This window comes from Bos javanicus, chromosome 13 (assembly GCF_032452875.1).
Source record: "Bos javanicus breed banteng chromosome 13, ARS-OSU_banteng_1.0, whole genome shotgun sequence".
In the NCBI taxonomy this organism is placed as follows: domain Eukaryota; kingdom Metazoa; phylum Chordata; class Mammalia; order Artiodactyla; family Bovidae; genus Bos; species Bos javanicus.
In genome coordinates this window covers 58,865,856-58,890,866 of record NC_083880.1, presented here as the reverse complement: position 1 = coordinate 58,890,866, position 25,011 = coordinate 58,865,856, and the positions used below count along the sequence as shown (strand labels likewise).

General features: G+C 46.7%; 1 long non-coding RNA gene across 2 annotated transcripts in view; it reads right to left on the bottom strand.

Annotated features, from left to right (window-relative positions):
* Nucleotides 1-24,993, bottom strand: part of LOC133259502 (uncharacterized) — a 49,990-nt gene extending 24,997 nt beyond the window's left edge. The window contains exons 1-3 of one of the 2 annotated variants that reach the window (XR_009740433.1): nt 24,863-24,993; nt 23,551-23,620; nt 16,732-17,927 (exon numbers count right to left, since the gene is read on the bottom strand). This is a non-coding gene — a long non-coding RNA (uncharacterized LOC133259502). Of the gene's footprint in view, nt 1-16,731; nt 17,928-23,550; nt 23,621-24,862 lie in introns of those variants that run through there. The other variant, XR_009740434.1, reaches the window with a different exon arrangement.
* Nucleotides 24,994-25,011: the final 18 nt, after the last annotated feature.

Genomic DNA, 25,011 nt, shown 5'->3' with positions numbered 1-25,011 from the left:
TAGTCAATGACCTAACTCTCCAAACGAGGCCCACCCCAATGAAATGCCTGCCTGCTCAGCCAGGTTTTAAGAATATAAATACCACCATCGGCAAGATTCAAAGGCCAGGGCCGGGTAATGACTACCCCTTATGGGCCCTTAGTCTAAGGCATGTTCCAGCTTGCTAGGCGGGGCCTGGAGCTTCTCTTAGGTGAGGCTGTAGCAGAGAGCCGCGCCTTGATGGAGCATTTCACCTCCACTTAAGGAATAAGAAGCACGCGGGAGCTCTGCTGCCGGTTCTCTCGGCCCCCAGGCTCTGCAGAAATGGAACAGTCAATGAATGGACATTGGCCAGAAATGCAAAGAAACCCATAACTGAATTTAGCTTATGAGAGAATTGGAACAGCACGCCCACCCTAAACCATCACTGGGGCTACTCCTTGGCTGTGAGCATCCTGGGCTGTGATATGTATTACTGGAGCTTTTTCCACTCACACTGCACTCTTCAAACATCCTGCTGCTTGTATGAGATGCTCACCACCACATGACACTGAGGTCACACCCAAATGTCCTTGCATAACTGAGATTCTCTCGAAATGACATGGATCAGTCCAAGGCGTACTAGAAGTCATGGAATACAGTTTCGTGAGCTGGGTGTAGGCTTTGGAGCCAGTCCCTCTGTAAGAATTGGGAAGCGAGTAGTGAAAATGAAGTATATTGTTTGCATTTGACCCTCCACTACACTGCAAATCCCTGAGGGGCAGGGTGGGTCTCATCTGACTCTGTCTGCTCAGGAGCATGCTTCGTTTCCCCATCTGCTACATGGGGATTCTGGGGGTTCCAGCTTCATACGACAGCGGTCTCTGCTGAGCATCTATCCTATGCAGGGCATCTTTCTAAGTGTGTTACATGTGTGGCCTCATCTAATCTGGGCCACATCCCAATGGGACAGGTACTAATGTTATCCCCAGGGGAGGGGGATTTACAGATGAGGAAACTGATGCAGAGGGGGCCTGAACAACCTGCCTGAGGTCACAGACCTAGCAAGTTCTGGGGCCAGAACTGAAAACCAGGCATTTGGACAGTGGAGCCCAGCTTTCTGACCACTGGCTCCACCGCTCCCGAGTTCAGTATGATGATGGATGTGAAACACATACCGCAGAGCATCTGCACCAGGCTGTCCATAAACCGTAGTGTTTGATAGGTGTTCCTATCCTCCACAGGACTCCACACACATTGTGGAGCATCCACTGGTCAATATTTAGTGGATGGATTAATGCAATCAGTCATGAAATACTGGTTGAGCCCATGGCATGCCCAGGGTACTATTCTATACCCCGAGAATGGAGCAACCAAAAGACTTGCAAGGTCTCTGACTTCCTGATGCTCCCATTCCAGTGGGAGGAGACAGACAGTGGCCTGAGAGTCACCTACATTACATTACAGTATAATGTCGGATGTGATGCCAAGAAAAATAAAGCTGTCCAGTGGGCTTCCCTGGTGGCTCAGACAGTAAAGAATCCACCTGCCAATGTGGGGGACCTGGGTTAGACCCCTGAATCAGGAAGATGCCCTGGAGAAAGGCATGGCAATCCACTCCAGTATTCTTGCCTAGAGAATCCCATGGACAGGAGTCTGGCGAGCTGCAGTCCATGGGGTGGCAAAAAGTCGAACATGACTGAGTGACTAACACTTTCACTTTCACAATGGGCAAGAGACAGACAGGAGCTGAAAGGGAAATAATTTATAGTCTGCTTGAAAATGTGGGATTTTTAGAATGAGAGGGACACGGAGAAAAGTTCCAAAGGGGATATATTTGTGACTTTGTCACGCTTTGGTCAAATTAAATGCCAACATGTAGCAGTGAGAGTTGTAACAGGGGTATTGAAATGGCAACAGAGAGGGATGGTCGATGAGGTCAATTAGGGGTGGGCTCCTTAGATCCTACCCCTGCCCGCACAGACTTTCAGAGCCAATGACACAGGGCGAAAACGGGAACAGCTCCCAGCAGATGGCGTCCATGTGGCCACCCTGGCCCACTTAGCCAACTTGGGAAGGGGCCTCTGAATCCTATATCGCCTTCTTTTAGGTGAGTGGTCAAAAGCTCAGCATAATCTTGATTAGGACGCTCTTCACCTGTGACCAGCACACAAGCGCCAAGAACTCCAGGATGGAATTTCAACAGGATAAATAAAATGTAGACGCTAAACCCCGAGTTGCAGCAGCTGGATGAGTGAGAAGCCAGTGGACACAGGGATTCACAGGCAGAGGACAGTATGGCCAACTTTCCTGGTCACAAATCATGCCAAAGGGCATGGGTATTTTAGATCTTCAGGTTTCCCTGGTGGCTCAGACAGTAAAGAATCTAGCTGTGATGCGGGAGACCCAGGTTTGATCCCTGGATTGGGAAGATCCCCTGGAGGAGGGCATGGCAACCCACTCCAGTTCTTGCCTGGAGAATCCCATGGACAGAGGACCCTGGAGGGCTACAGTCCATGGAGTTGCCAAGAGTCAGACATGACTGAGAGACTAACACTTTCATTTTAGATTTGCAGGACACTGGACAAAGCAGAAAGAGAACTCAGGTCTGCATGCAATTGTCCCTCGACAACAAGTCTTGGGGCTCAAGAGCTATGTCCCATGGAGGCCCTGGTCTGCAGCCTCTCAGCTGCTCTCCCCTGCAAAGCCTCCGGGAGTTCAGTGGTGACCTCACTAGCATTGCGTCCTGTGCTCCGGCAGGAGTCCGCCTTGCAGGGTCCATGCTGAAGCCAGCCAAGAAATTCGAGAAGAGAGCCAAGGACAGAATTGAAAGCCAACAGAAACAGCAATTTCTGACCCGGGGCTCCCCAAGGTCTGTGGAATTCCAGGAAGCAGGTGATGTTAAGGTGGTCAAGGAAGACCAGCAGGGGCCCCTATTCCAGATCAGTACCTGCTGTCCCGTCATGGGTTGATCAGACCCCCAAAGGGGTAGGGCCGCCACACAACATCATATCCCTGCAAATGGGGCGCTTGCAAGCTGACAGGGAGAGTGGCCTCAGAAGAAGGGGAGAAGTGACAGAAATGTGGGAGGAAAGCCCAAAGTTATCAAAAACTATCAAAACTTCCCCACCCCACTCCCCACCAGTGAAGCTGGATTTGGAGTGCAAATAATAGGCCCCTCTCTGCCCGCCCAGCCCTGCAGACAAAGTGTCAGCTATGATGACACAGCGTGTTTGTCCTCTGCCTCTGGTGGCTGAGTACGTGGCTTGCTTGGCCATCCCCAAAAGAACTCCATCTTGACAAGAACATTCTAATTCTATTAGAGAGGCATGTGAACCAGCATTTTTGGCTCATCCCTGCCTCTCTGGGGAGCACGTCAGGACCAGCCATAACTCAGGGAGGAGCAGAAACACGATCAGAGGCCCTGAGCTGAGATCTCCAGGGGCGGAGGGGCACTTGATTCTGCAGGGTTTATTAATCACACAAGTCCTTCCACTTGGGAGGGGAATCAGTAGGGCTCCTGTCCCAAGAAAACCAGCCCGGTGCTGCGGACAAGCTCAGCGTTAGGGACCGGCCAGGATTCAAGTCCCAGCCCCACCTCTTTCTTGCTGGGAGCCCTGGGGAAAGTTTTTTAATGTCTCTGAGCCTCAGGTTCCTGTTGTGTGAATAACACAATAATAGCACCAATCTCAAAGGACCTTTAGGAGGACTCACCAAGAGCTTTTAGTTGGAAACCCTTCCCTGTTCCTCCCCACCGAGAGTGCCTCTCAGTCCCCGTTAACTTTGACTTTTACTGTGGTTACAATACTGAAGGGGCTTCCCAGGTGGCGCTAGTGGTAAAGAACCTGCCTGCCACTGTGGGAGACATGTGAGATGCGCATTTGATCCCTGGGTTGGGAAGATCCCCTGGAGGAGGGCAAGGCAACTCACTCCAGTATTCTTGCCTGGAGAATTCCATGGACAGAGGAGCCTGGAGGACTACAGTTCATAGCGTCACATAGAGTTTGACAAAACTGAAGCAACTTAGCACACACAATGCTGAAGGGCTTCCGTGTTCTTTTGACTGTAAAGCTTGCCCTTTGTCCAACTCTCTCAGCCTCCAGGGATTGTGCTAAGCGTTTTACAAATATCATTACCTAACTTAATTTTCCCAGCAAAGATATGACATTAGGATCACTGCAACACTTCTGACCGCGGGTCACAGGTCAACCAATTCAAATCAGATGGAATAAGAAGGAAACTGGACTTTGTCCCAGTACTTGATGTCTGCTGGCAGGCTGGTCCAGGCAGGATTAGCATCCCTGTGAACTCTTTAAGGGCCCAGACTATCTTCATCTGCTTGCTCCCCCATTGACAGCAGACCTACTTCTTCCCTCATGGTGACGAAAGGCTGCTGCAGCTCCCGTAGATGTGGCAACATCCTGGTGAGAGATATTTGCCTTATCTATGTCTATTAGGGATGGAAGATTTTCCCCTAAACCTAGCACAAAGGCTCTTGGGTGTCATCTCCCAGGACTGGGGCACAGCCTTCCATTTAGTGCCGCTGTTCACTAGCAAGGAGTTAGCCTGAGTGTTCACCTTCCAGGGTGAGTGCCAGAAAGGAGGGGAACTGGGGGAGGGAGACAGTTGATGGTGTCTTCCCAGATGCTCATCCACTCTTTATGAGAAATGAGTTGAGGTGCAGAAAGATGAAGCTGGGTGTCTGACACTGCACTGCAGGCAGGTGCTGATTCTAGACCCACAGCCTGGCCACTAGTCGTCCTGAGCTTTCCCACCTACAGTGTTAAAGAAATTCATCCCTAACCAAAGTCATCTTCTCTTATGCTTTCCTTTCGAAGTTCTGTTTTTCATACATAGGTTTTTAACCCACCTTGAATTGAATTTTGAGTATGATACATAGTAGAAATTAAAAAAAAATTAACCTGGAAAAACAGTTGCTAAAGCACAATTTGTTTTTTAAGTAGTCCATCCTTTCCTTCTATCTTCAAGGTCGCCTGAGTCACAGAACAAGTTTCCACTGTTTTACTCACCTACGTATCCATCACTGTTTCAATATCAGTCTCTCTCAAAAACTCGAACTTTATAACAAATCTTGATGTCTTAAATTGCCCCATGATCTTCTTTCAATTTGTCTAAATTATTCTTGCCTCTGTTTCTCCATACAAACTTTAGAATCAATTTGCTAACCTCCACTGAGAATGCATATTCCAAAAATAATTATTGTAATTTCATTGGGCCTAAGTTTTTCTGGGCACACACTTGTTTTTATAATACTGAATCTCACATCCACTAATATGGTATATGTCTCCATTTACTCTGGCCTTCTTTCATGAGCTTAAATAATGTTTTATGATTTTTCCTGTAAAGATCTCATCAATATTCTCTTACTTATATTTCAAAAACCCACATTAGACTGAAAAGGATCTTAGAGATGATTGGATCCAATGTCCCACTTACAGATAAGAGACTGAGTAGGCAGGTGGGTCTCCAGAGAAGATTCTACGTGGGTGCTTCCAGAATTGGGGGCTGTAAGAACAAGAAGGAGTAAGAGGTGGAGTGGGCAGGGTTGTGAGGAAGACTTACAGGGAAGATTGTCCCCAAGAATGGCCAACACCAACCAGTGGAAGGAGGCGGCATTCTGTGTGAGGACACAACAGCATGGGGGAGATTGCAGGTGATGGCTGGAGCAAACTAAGTGAGATTCCCAAGTTCTAGGGGGCAAAGCTGATGCTACAGTTAACACACCCCAGCATCTTGCAGGGGGCCAGAACATATCCTTTAGCCAATAAAGCCAGACTTTCGATCAAATTGCTGAAAAGGGACACAGAAAAGATATGACCAGAGTTCTGAGCATGTGTTTATACTGACCAACATCTATATCACAACAGAAAGGTAATAATCATCATCATGATAATGGTGGTAATAATGATGGTTAATTTTTACTGAGCACTTACTATGTGATAGGCCCCTTTCTAAGCTCTTTACTTATGAATGTTTGTACTAATTAATTAAGGAAATGTATTAATTCATTTAATCCTCCTAACAACCTATGATGGATTCCCAGGTGGTGCCAGTGTTAAAGAATCCACCTGACAAAGCAGAAGATGCAACAGATGCGGGTTTGATCCCTGGGTGGGGAAGATCCCCTGGAGGAGGAAATGGCAACCCACTGCAGCATTCTTGCCTGGGAAATCCCATGGACAGAGGAGCCTGGAGGGCTACAGTCCATGGGGTCATAAAGAGCTGGACACGACTGAGTGACTAAGCACAGCACATAACACAGCTAATAATTGGCAGGACTCAAGTGTGAACCCAAGAATTCTGGCCACAGATAATGTGCTCTCAGCCACTATGAAAGCCAAAGTGAACTGTGCCTGCGGCTGGCAGGCTGGGCTACTCTCAGGGAGGTCCTTGTTCCTGGTCCTGACTGTGGAGGCTTGAACCAATCTTCTGAAAGAGACGCCAAACAAACTCCCCCATAGAATGCGGTAGAAACAGAAGCCATTGGTCATTGGATGCCCTGTGATTGGGGACAATCGCCTAAGAGGTTCCCCAACCCCAAATTTGGTGACTGCTCCTTTCTGCCTGCCTTACTGCTGTTTTCCTTCCAGAATTTACCTTGTCTAGACAACATGCTAATGAGTTACCTGAGAAGGTCTGAATGGCTGGTAGTACTTCTTAATGAAACCCACTTGTTCAGTAGAATGGCTGGCGAATAAACCCAAGTGGCAGACAGGGCAGGGATGCTGAGCAGCCCTGGGATAGTTGAGTTCAAGGGCTGTCCAGGCACCAGCATCACCTCCACATGCAAGATGAATAAACAGCTCCAAACATGTGGGTATCGTTTTCAACACAGGTAGAAGAAAGAGGGCCTTGAGATAGAGTAATGCCTTATCTGCTGCTCCCTCTACAGTGGGGATTCAGGTGACAACTCCCACTAAAGCTATAAAATAAGGCAATAACCCTAACCCAAGATTCTGATGGCTCAGCGGGTAAAGAATCTGCCTGCAAAGCAGGAGACACAGGAGATGTGGGTTCAATCCCTGGATTAGGCAGATCCCCTGGAGGAGGAAATGACAACCCACTCCAGTATTCTTGCCTGAAAAATCCCATGGACAGAGGAGCTGGGCAGACTACAGTCCATGGGGTTGCAAAGAGTTGGACATGACTGAGCACACACATCATCATCAACCCTAACTCACTGCCTGTTTGTATTGCTGCTGATCCACCTGAATAAAACTTATCTGAGTGGCTTTTGTATACCAGGCAGTACTCTAAGTGCTGCAGATACAGCAGTGAACAAAATCAGACAAAGCCTGACCTCATGGAGCTTAGATTCTAGTGGAAGAGGCAAAAAAACGAAATATAATGTAATGTCAGGCAGGGAGCAGGGCAGGGACATGCATTAAGCAGAGCGGAGTCCACAGATGCAGGGTGATTAAGAAAATGGGTGACACTGAGCTGTTCACCAAATGTTTTTGGTTCTCCTTCCAGATACCTATGACTGGCTTTGGCCACAAAACGTGAATGAAAGTGACAGGTGTGACTACCTGGAGGACCTGCAGAGCCACCATGTGCTTCTCCACCCTCCCGTCCTGCGGCCACTGTACCCATGGAAACACAAGCCGAGATGGAGGGACTTCCCTGGTGGTCCAGTGGTTAAGACTCCAGGCATCCACTGTAGGAAGTATAGATTCTATCCATTGTTGGGGAACTAAGATCCCACCCACTGCACTGCCGCAAAAAACAAGTAGAGATGGAGCCTTGGGTGATCATCAGAGCCCCCAGGTGATGACACTGGATATGCAGTGTGTATGAGAGGTGAGCACTGGCTGTGCCTGGACATGAGGAATTGGGGCTTGTTTGTTACTGCAGCAAACTGAGCCTGATGGAAAAGTCCTGTGTCATCAGGGGACATGCGAACAGAAGCCTAGGGGAGGTGAGGGAGTAAGCTGCCGGGCAAGTACTGGAGGTGGTGGGAACAGCAGGTGCAAAGGCCCTGAGACAGGGGTGTGCTGGTAGATTTCAGGAACAGGAGGAGGCTGGTGTGCTTGGAGCGGCCCCAGAAGTAAAGTGTGGCAGTGGGAGGTAGGGGGTGGGGAAGGAGGGGTACCCGATGATGTCCTTGTTGGCCACTGTGAAGCCAAGCACAACAATTACTGGTGTTTGGGGAGAGGAGGCGCTCCAAGCTGAGCAGCACACCTGTCCTCCCAGATTTGTTTCCAACGCTGCCTCTAAAAAGCAACAAGGAGCAGATGCAGCCATTGGCACCCACCCCGACCCTCCACACAGACAATGAGCTGGAGCGTCCTGCTGGACCCTCCTCCAGCCAAGGGGCTCCCATCCTTCCTGGCTAGGGGCCTTCCAGCTGGCCTCACATTTGGCTGTGGGTCCCCATTTGTTTGGGACTTGGACAGACTTTCCAGGCTGCCCCTCTCAGCGCCTGTTTATGACGATGAGTCTCTGTGGCATGACTCTCCCAGGGTTGCTCTGCTGGTCCAAGCATCTGTTCAGTTGAGTTTCTTTCTCTATTTATTTCTTCAGTAAACAACAGGGCAGAGGCAGGGCTCTGTGGTATTTCCACAACCCCTGACGCCGGTGCCAAGGCCTAATAGGATGCAGAGATAACCAGGGGAGAAGCGAGGGCCCTGTGATCTGAGCAGGACCCAGCATGAGGCTCTGGAAGACCCATGCAGAAGCTGTATCCTTGCCACAGGCACCCATGGTGCCCAGAGGTGTGGAAGGGGCTGGCTGCTCTAGTGGGCATCTGCTGGCTGTGCTGCCCAGCATCCAGACCTTCTTTGGCTGCTCCAGCACCCCAGTGACCACCTAGAGGATCCCCAAGGACCATCTCTCCCTTTCTCTGTTCAAGGGGTTTCCAGGTAGGCTTAAAGACCTCTGCTTCCCACTGTCCCCTGTGCTCCATGTCCTGGAACAGGTATACAGTGGTGGCCAGGCCACTGAAAGTCTTCTCCCTATCCTACCCCCAGCCTTTGTGACTGGCTCTGGTGTGGTCATGTGACCCAACCTGGGCTAGTGCCAGTTATCCCAGAACTCTTAGGGGAACCATGCAGGAGAGATGAGATGGCTCTGTTGGGATTGATAACAGGGCAGGATGTGAGTTCACAGCTGCTGATAACCATTTCCACCACCAGAATGGGGAGACCCTGCCTGAGAATGAAGACAATGAAGAAAGCAAAGTAGAGAGTTGCAAAGGCACAGATTTCTAAAGGTAACTTAAACTCCTGGATCCGGCTAAGCCTGAAGTCCCTGGACTCGGGGGTTAAGTAGTTTGTGTTGTTTTCCAGTCACTTCCCATCAATAGTGCCCCAACCAATTCACACGCACACATCGGTAGATGACACCGGAAGTGGGGTGGGGTGGGGTGGGAGGAACACTGGGCAGGATGGAAAATTAGAGGAGGCAAGCTTGGGAACTGACAGCAAGGAGGGCTGAGCACGAGATGCTTGTGCTGGTTCTGTGTGTCCCTCAGCACAGATGCCAAAGTGCTCAACACCGCCTATGCAGTCCCACAGTGTCTGGCCCGACGTGACCTCTCAGGGCCCGTCTCCTCTCCATGCCACCATTCTCCCATCCTCCTTTCCAGCCACAGAACTCTGTATCAATTTTCTCTACTATACAACAAATTACCCCCCACGTCAACAGCTTAGAACAACACCTGATTATTAGCTCACAGTTCTGGAAGCTGGAAGTCCAGCAGGGTGAGCTGTACCCTTCACTCAAGTGGAAGTCAAGGTGTTAGCCAGCTGTGCCCTTGTCTGGAGCTGAGGATTCTCCTCCGAGCTCTTGCCTGTAACTGGCAGAACTCCATTCCTGTGGTTGTAGGACTGTAGTCCCCATTTCCTTCATGGTGTTCAGCCAGGGGCAGCTCTTAGGTCCTAGAGGCCACCTTGTCATGTGTCTTCCCCCACTTGCAGCCAGCAGTAGCACATGGAATCTTTCCTGTGCTTCAGTTCAGTTCAGTCGCTCAGTCGTGTCCGACTCTTTGCGACCCCATGAATTGCAGCACGCTGTGCTTCAACCACTCTTAATTCCCCTGCCAGGTGCCAGAGAAAGCTCTCTGCTCTTAAAGAGCTCAACTGATTAGACCTAACTTATCTGGCTCATCTCAACACCTCAAGGTCAACAGACTTGGGACCTTAGTTACAAACACAAAGTCCATTTACAGCACTAGCTGGATTCGTATTTGGTTGAATGACCAGAGACTGGGGGTCTGGCTTTAGAATTCCACCTACGACAGCTTCCTTGTTCCTCAAACATCCCAACCAAGCCCTGCCTCAAAGACTCATGCTTGCTGTCCCTCCTCCAAGAAATCTCTTGCTGCAGGTGGGCACGTGGCCCACCTTTCACTTCATTCAGGTCTTCATATAAAGGCCACCTCCTTCAGAAGCCTTCCCCAACCTCCCATCGGAACCATCGCCCCCGTCGCTCTGCAGCCTCCTGATCCTGTTTTGTTTCTCTCCCTGGAGCTGAAGTACTCTTGCAGATTTATTTGATCTGTCTCCCCCACTGGACTCTTAAGCCCGGGGGACAGGGACTTGACTTTATTTGCAACGTCTGGCAAGGAGTAGATGCTCAATAAATACTTGTTGAATGAAAGGAAGAACATGTAAGTTTCTTAATGGTCTTAAGTAGTCACCCCGAGGTCACGCTCATGTGCATCTGCCAGCCCTGGCTCCATGGGAAGCAGAGTGAAGCTATGGCTGAGAGCCCAGGCAGCAGAGCCAGACTGCCTGCCTTCATATCTTAAGGGCTGGCCCTTGACCTCAAAGCCTGTTTCTTCATCTGCAACACAGAAGAATTTCTGTATCTGCCTCACGGGGTGTTTGTAGGTGCTGAATGAAACAGTCCAGGTAAGGTGCCTGGTATCCACATCAAAACCATAAGGTGGCAAAAAGTAAAAAATGCTGAAACATGATCAAAGATTGGCAAGGATGTGAGTGAGTGAGGCTTCCACTGACACTGCACATCGATGCAATCACTTTAGAGATTCATTTGGCGGAATCAAGTGGAGGTGAGGATGAGCCTGTCCTTCTCCCTCCTGGGAGGCAAGGACAGGACTCCTGGTTATGACACTGTTTACAATCACATCTACCAACATATAATGCTTATACTGGTAAGATCTCACCAGTACATGTACAGATACTACTAACAAGAATAGAACTACCATTGATGGCCAGACACTAGTGTAAGAATGTTACATAAATAACCTCATTTCATCTTTATGTCCATTTTATAGGTGAGAAAATGGAGGTTCTGAGAAATGTAAATTTCACTTGCTCGAAACCACACACAGCTGGGAAGTGGCAAAGTTCTGACCTGCTCCCTAGATGGTGGGAAGGGTCGGGAGGGTGGCGGTAGGGGGGAGGAAGAGGAAGGAAAACGACAGAGAAGACAAAACGACAATACCAACACACCAAAAAGAGTGCTCTTTTTTTGCCAAATGCTGCTGCTGCTGCTAAGTTGCTTCAGTTGTGTCCGACTCTGTGCGACCCCATAGACGGCAGCCCACCAGGCCCCACCGTTCCTGGGATTCTCCAGGCAAGAACACTGGAGTGGGTTGCCATTTCCTCCTCCAATGCACGAAAGTGAAAAGTGAAAGTGAAGTCGCTCAGTCAGAGCTAAAGAGCGGGCAGCTGCGCGCACTAAAGCATGGGCGAGAGGAGCTACCCCACGTCCGAGGTCAGGGGCAGAAGCCGGGAAGACCCTGTGCCCGAAGGGCAGTGGTCGAGAGGAGCTACGCAAGTCCAAGGTCAGGGGCGGCAGCCGAGAGGAGCTACCCAAGTCCGAGGTCAGGGGCGGCGGCCGGGAGGACCAACCACACATCCAAGGAGCGGTGGCTGCGCGGGCGCAGGAGGGCCTAGAGGAGCTATCCCATGTTGAAGGTCAGGAAGGGTGGCGGTGAGGAGATACCCCTCGTCCAAGGTAAGGAGCAACGCTGCGCTTTGCTGGAGTAGCCGTGAAGAGATACCCCAAGCCCAAGGTAAGAGAAACCCAAGTAAGACGGTAGGTGTTGCAAGAGGGCATCAGAGAGCAGACACACTGAAACCATACTCACAGGAAACTAGTCAATCTAATCACACTAGGACCACAGCCTTGTCTGACTCAATGAAACTAAGCCATGCCCGTGGGGCAACCCAAGACGGGCAGGTCACGGTGGAGAGATCTGACAGAATGTGGTCCACTGGAGAAGGGAATGGCAAACCACTTCAGTATTCTTTCCTTGAGAACCCCATGAAGAGTATGAAAAGGCAAAATGATAGGATACTTAAAGAGGAACTCCCCAGGGCGGTAGGTGCCCAATATGCTACAGGAGATCAGTGGAGAAATAACTCCAGAAAGAATGAAGGGATGGAGCCAAAGCAAAAAGAATACCCAGCTGTGGATGTGACTGGTGATAGAAGCAAGATCTGATGCTATAAAGAGCAATATTGCATAGGAACCTGGAATGTCAGGTCCATGAATCAAGGCAAATTGGAAGTGGTAAAACAAGAGATGGCAAGAGTGAACATCAACATTCTAGGAATCAGCGAACTGAAATGGACTGGAATGGGTGAATTTAACTCAGATGACCATTATATCTACTACTGCGGGCAGGAATCCCTCAGAAGAAATGGAGTAGCCATCATGGTCAACAAAAGAGTCCAAAATGCAGTACTTGGATGCAATCTCAAAAACGACAGAATGATCTCTGTTTGTTTCCAAGGCAAATGATTCAATATCACAGTAATCCAAGTTTATGCCCAAACCAGTAATGCTGAAGAAGCTGAAGTTGAACAGTTCTATGAAGACCTACAAAACCTTTTAGAACTAACACCCAAAAAAGATGTCCTTTTCATTGTAGGGGACTGGAATGCAAAAGTAGGAAGTCAAGAAACACCTGGCAAATTTGGCCTTGGAATATGAAATGAAGCAGGGCAAAGACTAATAGAGTTTTGCCAAGAAAATGCACTGGTCATAGCAAACACCCTCTTCCAACAACACAAGAGAAGACTCTACACATGGACATCACCAGATGGTCAACACCGAAATCAGATTGATTATATTCTTTGCAGCCAAAGATGGAGAAGCTCTATACAGTCAACAAAAACAAGACCAGGAGCTGACTGTAGCTCAGATCATGAACTCCTTATTACCAAATTCAGACTTAAATTGAAGAAAGTAGGAAAACCACTAGACCATTCAGGTATGACCTAAATCAAATCCCTTATGATTATACAGTGGAAGTGAGAAATAGATTTAAGGGACTAGATCTGATAGATAGAGTGCCTGATGAACTATGGAATGAGGTTTGTGACATTGTGCAGGAGACAGGGATCAAGACCATCCCCATGGAAAAGAAATGCAAAAAAGCAAAATGGCTGTCTGAGGAGGCCTTACAAATAGCTGTGAAAAGAAGAGAAGCGAAAAGCAAAGGAGAAAAGGAAAGATATAAGCATCTGAATGCAGAGTTCCAAAGAATAGCAAGGAGAGATAAGAAAGCCTTTCTCAACGATCAATGCAAAGAAATAGAGGAAAACAACAGAATGGGAAAGACTAGAGATCTCTTCAAGAAAATTAGAGATACCAAGGGAACATTTCATGCAAAGATGGGCTCGATAAAGGACAGAAATGGTATGGACCTAACAGAAGCAGAAGGTATTAAGAAGAGGTGGCAGGAATACACAGAAGAACTGTATAAAAAAGATCTTCATGACCAAGATAATCATGATGGTGTGATCACTGACCTAGAGCCAGACATCCTGGAATATGAAGTCAAGTGGGCCTTAGAAAGCATCACTACGAACAAAGCTAGTGGAGGTGATGGAATTCCAGTTGAGCTATTTCAAATCCTGAAAGATGATGCTGTGAAAGTGCTGCACTCAATATGCCAGCAAATTTGGAAAACTCAGCAGTGGCCACAGGACTGGAAAAGGTCAGTTTGCATTCCAATCCCAAAGAAAGGCAATGCCAAAGAATGCTCAAACTACTGCACAATTGCACTCATCTCACACGCTAGTAAAGTACTGCTCAAAATTCTCCAAGCCAGGCTTCAGCAATATGTGAACCGTGAACTTCCTGATGTTCAAGCTGGTTTTAGAAAAGGCAGAGGAACCAGAGACCAAATTGCCAACATCCGCTGGACCATGGAAAAAGCAAGAGAGTTCCAGAAAAACATCTATTTCTGCTTTATTGACTATGCCAAAGCCTTTGACTGTGTGGATCACAATCAACTGTGGAAAATTCTGAAAGAGATGGGAATACCAGACCACCTGATCTGCCTCTTGAGAAATGTGTATGCAGGTCAGGAAGCAACAGTTAGAACTGGACATGGAACAACAGACTGGTTCCAAATAGGAAAAGGAGTACGTCAAGGCTGTCTGTATATTGTCACCCTGCTTATTTAACTTCTATGCAGAGTACATCATGAGAAACGCTGGACTGGAAGAAACACAAGCTGGAATCCAGATTGCCAGGAGAAATATCATAACCTCAGATATGTAGATGACACCACCCTTATGGCAGAAAGTGAAGAGGAACCCAAAAGCCTCTTGATGAAAGTGAAAGTGGAGAGTGAAAAAGTTGGCTTAAAGCTCAACATTCAGAACACGAAGGTCATGGCATCTGGTCCCATCACTTCATGGGAAATAGATGGGGAAACAATGGAAACAGTATCAGACTTTATTTTTTGGGCTCCAAACTCACTGCAGATGGTGACTGCAGCCATGAAATTAAAAGACGCTTACTCCTTGGAAGGAAAGTTATGACCAACCTAGATAGCATATTCAAAAGCAGAGACATTACTTTGCCAACAAAGGTCTGTCTAGTCAAGGCTATGGTTTTTTCCAGTGGTCAAGTATGGATGTGAGAGTTGGACTGTGAAGAAGGCTGAGCACCAAAGAATTGATGCTTTTGAACTGTGGTGTTGGAGAAGACTTTGGAGAGTCCCTTGGACTGCATTGGATCTCCTTGCAGTCCAAGGAGATCCAACCAGTCCATTCTAAGGGAGATCAGTCCTGGGTGTTCTTTGGAAAGAATGATGCTAAAGCTGAAACTCCAGTACTTTGGCCACCTCATGCGAAGAGTTGACTCATTGGAAAAGACTCTAATGCTGGGAGGGATTGGGGGCAGGAGGAGAAGGGGACAACAGAGGATGAGATGGCTGGATGGCATCACCAACTTGATGGACATGAGTTTGAGTGAACTCCAGGAGTTGGTGATGGACAGGGAGGCCTGGCGTGCTGTGATTCATGGGGTCGCAAAGAGTCGGACTAACTGAGCGATTGAACTGAACTGAACTGAAACAGAGCTATCTCATGACCAGTCATTTCACTCCCAGGTATACACCCCAAAGAAATGAAAACATACATCCACAAAATGTTCATCTGCAGCAATGTTCGCAGTGGCATTCTTCATAAAAGTGGAAACAATGGAAGTTCATCAACTAGTAAATGGATAAATAAAATGTGGTATGTCCATACAGTGAAATACCTTTTGGCCATAGAAAAGGATGAAACACAGATACATGCCATGATGTGAGTGGACCTGGAAAACATTCTGCTGAATGAAAGTAATGAGTCACAAAAGGACACATAATGTATGATTCCACTTATATGAATTGTGAAGAACAGGCAAATCTATAAAGACAGCAGCAGATTAGTGGTTATTTGGGCTGGGGAAAGAGAAAAATTAGAAATCACTGCTAGTAGATGCAGGGTTTCTTTTGAGAGGGAGAAAAATGTTCTAAAGTTAGATTGTGATGATGGTTGCACATTCTGCAAATATGCAACGGAAACTATTGAATTGCACCCTTTAAATGGGCAAATTTTATATGTAAATTATAGCTCAATAAAGCTGTTTTTTTTTTATTTGTAAACTTTACAAATTGTATTAGTTTTGCCAAATATTAAAATGAATCCACCACAGGTATACATGTGTTCCCCATCCTGAACCCTCCTCCCTCCTCCCTCCCCATACCATCCCTCTGGGTCGTCCCAGTGCACTAGCCCCAAGCATCCAGTATTGTGCATCGAACCTGGACTGGCAACTCGTTTCATACATGATATTATACATGTTTCAATGCCATTCTCCCAAATCTTCCCACCCTCTCCCTCTGCAACAGAGTCCATAAGACTGTTCTATACATCAGTGTCTCTTTTGCTGTCTGGTACACAGGGTTATTGTTACCATCTTTCTAAATTCCATATATATGCGTTAGTATACTGTATTGGTGTTTTTCTTTCTGGCTTACTTCACTCTGTATAATAGGCTCCAGTTTTATCCACCTCATTAGAACTGATTCAAATGTATTCTTTTTAATGGCTGAGTAATACTCCATTGTGTATATGTACCACAGCTTTCTTATCCATTCATCTGCTGATGGACATCTAGGTTGCTTCCATGTCCTGGCTATTATAAACAGTGCTGCGATGAACATTGGGGTACATGTGTCTCTTTCCCTTCTGGTTTCCTCGGTGTGTATGCCCAGAAGTGAGATTGCTGGATCATAAGGCAGTTCTATTTCCAGTTTTTTAAGGAATCTCCACACTGTTCTCCATAGTGGCTGTACTAGTTTGCATTCCCACCAACAGTGTAAGAGGGTTCCCTTTTCTCCACACCCTCTCCAGCATTTATTGCTTGTAGACTTTTGGATCACAGCCATTCTGACTGGTGTGAAATAGTACCTCATAGTGGTTTTGATTTGCATTTCTCTGATAATGAGTGATGTTGAGCATCTTTTCATGTGTTTGTTAGCCATCTGTATGTCTTCTTTGGAGAAATGTCTATTTAGTTCTTTGGCCCATTTTTTGATTGGGTCATTTATTTTTCTGGAATTGAGCTGTAGGAGTTGCTTGTATATTTTTGAGATTAGTTGTTTGTCAGTTGCTTCATTTGCTATTATTTTCTCCCATTCTGAAGGCTGCCTTTTCACCTTGCTAATAGTTTCCTTTGATGTGCAGAAGCTTTTAAGTTTAATTAGGACCCATTTGTTTATTTTTGCTTTTATTTCCAATATTCTGGGAGGTGGGTCATAGAGGATCCTGCTGTGATGTATGTCAGAGAGTGTTTTGCCTATGTTCTCCTCTAGGAGTTTTATAGTTTCTGGTCTTACGTTTAGATCATTAAAGCTGTTTTTAAAATGTGTTCTAAGGAGCTTTGGTTTCCTGAACATTCATGAGGGAATGTCATGAAAAAAGTAAGTTCAGCAAATGTAAGCCAAACAAGTTCAGTAAGGTTTTAATGCAGGACTTCTCAGAGCCTTCAATTTGTAGATATGCACAAGGACACTCCTAAGAGGAACATGTCTTAATAAGAGATGAAACTTATTGAGTTTTCACAATAGGCCAGACATACACTGACTCATTTATACATATTAACTAATTTACTTCTTATGCTAGCCCTAAAAGGTAGATATCATTAATACCCTCATTTCACAAAAGAAGACACTGAAACCCAGAGAGGTTGAGAATCTTGCTGGAGATCACACTGACACGAAGGGACAGTGCCAAGACTTGGACCCGACTTCCTCATTATTCAGGTTTTGTCTGTCCATCTTCTTTGCTGTTTTCCACCCAGTCACTCACTCCCGTAACACCTGGATTAATTTTCCTTGTAGCACACCATTATTGAATTTATGACGTGTTCTTGGGTTTTCTTCCTTATAATCTGTCCTCCTCACTAAAACACCAGCAGTGTGTGTGTGGACATCTGGTGCTCTAGTTCGTTGAATCTCTGGTGCCAAGAAGAACCTGGGTGCCAGGCAGCAGCTTGTCTCTGAGTGCTGGATGAATCACAAACCCGTCCACAGGTACTGGGAAGCCCTCCTGGCGCGTGCCTGGGCTCGGTCGACACTGGCAGTGGAAGGGGAAAACACCTGAGGAGTTTTATCACCTTGGCTGTGGGCGTGGAGCATGCCTTCTGGTCTTTTGTAAAAGATCTCTTTCTCCTGAAACCAGTTGCCAAGAAGTCTTTAAGATGGAAAACAAACAATAAAAGAAGGAAAAGAAACAGCAGAAGAGGAAGATGAGAATTACTTTAAAAATTTTAAAGTCTTTTAAAATCAAAGCAAGTCTCTGCTAGGTGTCGGCTGATTTTTCAAATAAAGTGGGACTAGACCTTGGAGCGAGAGTGGAAAGTAGTCATGGTGGGGTGTCTCTAGGTCCCAGCTTCAGTAGTTCCGACGACAGGGGTGAGTGGAGGAGAGCGATGAGCGTGGGGTATGAGGAAGAAAGAAATACATGGCAGAGAGGATGAGTCAGACTGAGGCTGTGGCCACCCTGCGTGCCGGCAAGCAGAGAGGGAGCCAGCCTGAGGAACTTTCCTGCAGACCCACATGAAGTGGGATGGACCTGCAGCTTCTAAAGCTCTCCTGGGTCTCCTCCTCCCGGGTGGTCTTCCGCTAAGGGATTTTGAACTCTGCAGGGATTCTGCTGTGCACTACTAAACCTTCTAGGCTTGGCTTCTTCTGTTAATGAAAGGCTCAGGCTTGCTTGAAGCATCTTGAGCTGGAGGTCCCAGCCACAGAGACCCTGGAAGGTTAGACTGGAGGCCCTAAACATTTCCAACCACCTACTGAATATTTTTATCCCCCCCACCCCGCCAAAAAAAAAAACCATCACAAAACCCAGAAACAGTCAAGTCCCTAAATGGCACTTTTACTTTTTACTGGTAGGAACTACCAGGGACAGAAAAACATGTTAAATGGTACCACAGGGATATAACCCACAAACTCTTAACTGCACAAAACTCTCTGGAACAAATGACTTGGTGTCTCCCACAAGTAAACTGCAAGGAAGGAAAAGAGAGAATCCTCTAGAATGAAAGAGTCTTAAGAGAAATATCACTCATTTCACATGCCAGAAAGATTATGCTCAAAATCCTTCAAGTTAGGATTCAGTAGTACATGAATGGAGAACTTCCAGATGTACAAGCTGGATTTAGAAAAGGCAGAGGAACCAGAGATCAAATTGCCAACATACACTAGATCATAGAAAAAGCAAGGGAATTAAAAAAATAATCTACTTCTGTTTCATTGACTACACTAAAGTCTTTGACTGTATGGATCACGACAAACTGTGGAATATTCTTAAAAGGATGAGAATACCAGACCACATTACCTGCCTCCTGAGAAATCTGTATGTAGGTCTAGAAGCAACAGTTAGAACCAGACATGGAACAATGGACTGGTTCCAAATGGGGAAAGGAATATGTCAAGGCTGTATATTGTCACCCTGCTTATTTAGCTTCTACACAGAGTACATCATGGAAAATGCCAGGTTGGATGAATCACAAGCTGGAATCAAGATTGCTGGGAGAAATATCAATGACCTCAGACATGCAGATAATACCATTCTAATGGCAGAAAGTGAAGAGGAGCTAAAGAGTCTTTTGATTGAAGGTGACAGAAGAGAGTGAAAAAGCTTGCTTAATACTCAACATTCAAAAACTGAAGATCATGGCATCTGGTCCTATCAGTTCAGTTCAGTTCAGTTCAGTCACTCAGTTGTGTCCGACTCTTTGCAACCCAATGAATCGCAGCACGCCAGGCCTCCCTGTCCATCACCAACTCCCGGAGTTCACTCAAACTCACATCCATCGAGTTGGTGATGCCATCCAGCCATTTCATCCTCTGTCATCCCCTTCTCCTCTTGCCCCCAATCCCTCCCAGCATCAGAGTCTTTTCCAATGAGTCAACTCTTCACATGAGGTGGCCAAAGTACTGGAGTTTCAGTTTTAGCATCATTCCTTCCAAAGAACACCCAGGGCTGATCTCCTTTAGAATGGACTGGTTGGATCACCTCATGGCAAATATATTGGGAAAATACGGAAACAGGGTCATATTTCATTCTCTTGGTCTCTAAAATCAATGTGGATGGTTACTGCATCCATGAAATTAAAAGATGCTTGCTCCTTGGAAGATTGCTATGGCAAACCTAGACAGTGTATTAAAAAGCAGAGACATCACTTTGCCAACAAAGGTCCATACAGTCAAAGCTACAGTTTTTCCACTAGTCACGTATGGATGTGAGTGTTGGACCATGAAGAAGGCTGAGTGCCAAAGAATTGATGCTTTTGAACTGTGGTGTTGGAGAAGACTCTTGAGAGTCCCTTGGACTGCAAGGAGATCAAACCAGTCCATCCTAAAGGAGATCAACTCTGAATATTCACTGGATGGGCTGGTGCTGAACTGAAGTTAAAATACTCTGGCCACCTGATATGAAAAGCCAACTCACTGGTAAAGATCCTGATGTTGGGAAAGATTGAGAGCAAGAGTAGAAGTGGGTAACAGAGGATGAGATGGTTGGATGGCATCACTGACTCAATGGATATGAGTTTGAGCAAACTCTGCAAGATAGTGAAGAACAGGGAAGCCTGGTGTGCTGCAGTCCATGGGGTCTCGAAGAGTCGGACATGACTTAGCAACAATAGCAATGAGAGAAATATCAATCCGCAGCCATGCACAGATGCACCTTGTTTGCATTTTGACAAGAACAAACTGAAAACAATTCATGAAATTGCTGGGAAATTTCAACAGTGATAGCATATTTGGTGATATGAAAGGATGATTGTGAAGTCAAGTTTTGATATGATAATGGATCATGGTTATTTTTTAAAGGATCCTTATGCTTTAGAGATATTTGTTCAAATACTGTGGATGAAGTAATACGATACCCAGGATTTGCTTCTAAATAATCTGGAATGAGGGTGGGGAAAGGGAGGATGTACTGGATTGGCCAAAATGTTTGTTTGGGGTTTTCCATTTTATGGGAAAATCCAAACAAACTCCTGGTTGACCAATCATGGCAGCTGGTGTTGGGTCTATGGGAGTGGATTACATAGCCCCTCCCTAAAAACAAGCATGACTTCATCAATCAAATGACCTACAGGATTACAAATATTTTGGGGCTCTTATTAAAATTCAATTTAACTTTGTTTCATTGCTCTGCCTTACAACCTACAATCCAGGTATACAATCACTGGCTATGAAAAATGTGTGAATTTATTCATCAGCCCTAAGTTACCTTGGCTTAGAGGCAATATCATATAGTGGCTGAGAGCCGAGAAACTATTCCTGTCTGTGTTTTGTCATCTGCATCTCTAGAAAACCCAGCAAATTCACTTATATTTCTCAGAGCCTCAACTTTCTCTCCTAAAATGGGAAGGAGTAAATAAGATTTTGCATGTTTGATGTTATGACCAGTGGCAGCAACACCAGAATAATTCACAGTAGAGGCTTATTCATATTAAAAAATTATGCTGGGCTTCCCTCATAACTCAGTTGGTAAAGAATCTGCCTGCTATGCAGGAGACCCCAGTTCAATATACGGGTCGGGAAGATCCCCTGGAGAAGGGATAGGCTACCCACTCCAGTATTCTTGGGCTTCCCTTGTGGCTCAGCTGGTAAGGAATCTGCCTGCAATGTGGGAGACCTGGGTTTGATCCCTGGGTTGGGAAGATTCCCTGGAGAAGGGAAAGGCTACCCACTCCAGTATTCTGGTCTGGAGAATTCCATGGACTGTATGGTCCATGGGGTCTCAAAGAGTCCAGCACGACTGAGTGACATTCACTTTCACTTTCCCTGGTGGCTCAGTGGTAAAGAATTCGATGGCCAATGCAGAAGACATGGGTTCGATCCCTGATCTGGGAAGATCCCTCATGCCTTGGACCAACTAAACCCGAGGGCCACAACTACTGAGCCTGTGCTCTAGAGCCCAGGAGTCGCAACTGCTGAAGCCCTTGAGCCCATGCTCCACAAGAGAAGCCACCACAATGAGAAGCCCATACAGCACAACTACAGAGTGGCCCCCGCTTGCCACAGTTAGAAAAAAAAGCCCACCCAATAACAAAGGCCCAGCACAGCCAAAAATAAAGAAATAAAATTACTTTTAAAAATTATGCTTCTTTGGGCATCTGTAGAAAGATGACTGGATGAAATACTAAAGAGAGATTACAGAGATAAATCCCTCAGGGTGTCATTCAACAAGCACAGCTGAGTATCTTCCCTGTGTCAGGCACAGAGGAACCGGGACCACTGGCTGAGCTCAGCGCCTGCTCCCCGGGGAAGAGAAAGGAAGGCATGTCAAGACAAGGAAAAAGCAGGGGTCAAGACTTAGGGGCAGTGTGGAAAGAGGTCCAGACCAGATCTGAAGGACACAGGAAAATGAGCCAGGCTGGATTTAGGGAGGGAGGGCAGAAAGCACGGAGAGAAAAGAGGACAAAGCATTCCAGGCTGTTAAGGGAAGAGCAAGTGCAAAGGCCCTTGGGGCAAGAAGGACTAATTCCAGGGTCAGAAGGATCACAGAGTCCCGAGCAGGACAAAGGGCAATGGAGTTGCAGTTCGTTCATTTTAACTTCATATCTTCTGAATTACGTAAATATTTTATGGAAGCGTGTATCATTCTTACAATTTTTTAAAAGTTTAAAAATATACACACAAAAGTAAAACACTTTATAAAGCCCCAAGAAGTAAAGATATTATAGCATTTTCTCTACTCTTTTCCTCTCAAGAATTCGACAAGATGTTAAAATTCATTCACATTTGCTTCAAGGAAAAAAACCCTTTGTTTAAATATACCAAGCAAAGGATCCTCTCCTGTCTGGTTTGCTGAAAGGGCCTCCCCATCCTTCCCCACCTCTTGGTGCATTAGACACAGAAACGATCATTGCACCTAATTTAAATGATGCTCTTTCTAACCATCGTGAAGCCGCTGGTCCTCAAACACATTTCTCAGTGACAGGCTAAGCTTGGAGGAAAGACCCCCAAGAAAGGTTTGGGGAAAAGCTCTTCACTGTTCCAAGTGTGTGCAGTTGGAATGCAGTTTGGGGAGCTCCCTGACCCTGGCCCTCATCCCTGTGCTGAGCGCAGTGGACCAGCAGGAGGAAAGAACTTGGTATTGGGACTGCCCTGCAAAGTGGCACCTGAGTTTCCTCTGCAATCTGTCGCTAGGGTAGAATCTGTTTTTTTGGTTTCCTCTCAGCCTAGGGCTGGGCCAATTCACTTTGATGTAAAGGAGGTGCATGCGGGTTACCTGAGTGGAAGTAGATAACTGAGGGCAGGGATGTGCTGCCTGGGAGGAGGGCTCAGGCCACCCCTTCTGGTCCATGCAGGGAGAGTCCCAGAGAGGCCTGTCTGCACCTTGCAGTTTCTGCCTGTAGGAAGGCCAGCTTTATTATGGGTTTGTTCCCTTCACTGTTTAGATCCCCTGCCCCGGCCCCCACCCAGCTCAGGACCTTTCATTTCATGTCAGGTCTAGAGGGGCCATTCATTGGCTTCTGGCTGAGTGTTAGCGCTATGTGATACAGAAGGGTTTCTGCCCTCCTGAGGGACAGAGACCAGTGGTCAGATGGTCCCAGTCCTGGGAGAGAGGCACCCCACTCAGCCTCTCCGTTCAAAGACCTTTTATTTGTTTGTTTCTCATGGAGAACCCAGCTGCTGCAAAGCCTTCATCTGAAAGGTGAGAAACCTGAGGCCGGAAGGGCAATTCTACCCATCAAAGAAACCCCTGCAAAATTATGACCCATTTCCAGCCAGACCCTCAGTGGTGCCTCATAACCTAATGGTAAGAGCTCCACTTTGGAGTCGAGATTTACCTTTCATCGTGCTGATCACAATGCAGTCTTGTACAACCCACTCAGGCTCTCCAAGCCTTAGTTTCTTCATCTGTGAAATAGGGAGAATAATTTTTACTGCATAGGGTTGTTGATTCAAATGCACAGCTCGCCCTCAATTATTTTAGTGTTCACCTATTTCTCCTCAATTTCCCCCTTCCCTTAGACTGTGAGTCCCCTAAGGGCAAGGACTCTGTCTGCCTTGCTCACAGACGTGTCCTCAGTAACTACAGTTGCCTAGGGCAGGCTACAATTGCCTAGTGTAGGGTAGGCAATGAGGAAGTTATTAGTGTTGATAATAATAAAGGCCCTCAGCACAGGGCTTGGCATAGACAGTCATCATTATCAACACAGGGAGTTTGTTATTTATGGTGGGAAGCAGGTTTTGTTTCAACAGTATCAAATGACCAGAAACTGAGGGAACAAAACAGTTCTCTGGAGAGAGCCTGCTGTCAGGTGGCTCTTCTGGGGCCAAGACCCCAGGACACCATCCTGCCCCCTACTCCCTAGGAAGGTCTCAGTGCCACCTTGCTCCAAGGCCTCTCCCTGTTTCCTCTCCCTCAAGGAAACTGTCCCCCAGGGGCAGCACTCCTTCCCTGAGGCTTCAGAATTTCTGTCTTTTGCTCTAGAAGAGAGTAGGAGTGAAGGCTCAGTTCAAATCTGCAAGGGGAGGATTGCTAGGTTAAAAATACTGGATGAACAATTAAATAAGAATTTTGGGTGAACAATGAAATCATTTTTTAGTAAGAGTGTCCCACAGATTGCATGGGACCAAGTTATCCTTAAAAAAAGTATTCACTGTTTATCTGCAATTCAATTTTAACTGAGGGTCCTGTGTTATAATTTGCAAAATCTGGCAGCCCAACAAAGTGATGGAGCTGGGATATTAACCCAGGCTTGCCTGGGCTTGTGGACTGCTTTCTCCTCTCTTGCAAAATCCCCACTGGTGTGGTTATGAGAGTTTAAAGGGAGCGGCTGGATGAAATAGGTTTTTAAGCCCTAGGCTACCACATAAATGCTAGCAAAGGCAGAAATTCCGTTTGCCTTGATCCTCATCTGCACCCAGTGCCTAGAACTGTGTCTGATACACAGTTGGATAGCCATAACTACTTGTTTTAGTGAAAAATCACTGATACGACTTTCCTAAATAGGAGATATTTGGGAGATATTCCCAAAAAAGGAGATATAAAACCATTTCAAGGTCTCAAATCTTGGTACCACACCCCAAATATATCCTGCTGGTCCCTGAGGCTTGTCAGAAGGTACCCAGGAAGGGGCCCAGGTGACACTGCACCTGATAGAGCCCTGCGCACAGATGTCTCAGTCAGTGCAAGCGCTATGCACATCCGTTAGTCCAGCCCCACCTGGGGGTGAGGTGTGCGCATGCGCAGTCCGGCCCCCCCCTTCGGGAGAGGAGTTCTGTCCTTCCAGGCCCCACCCTGG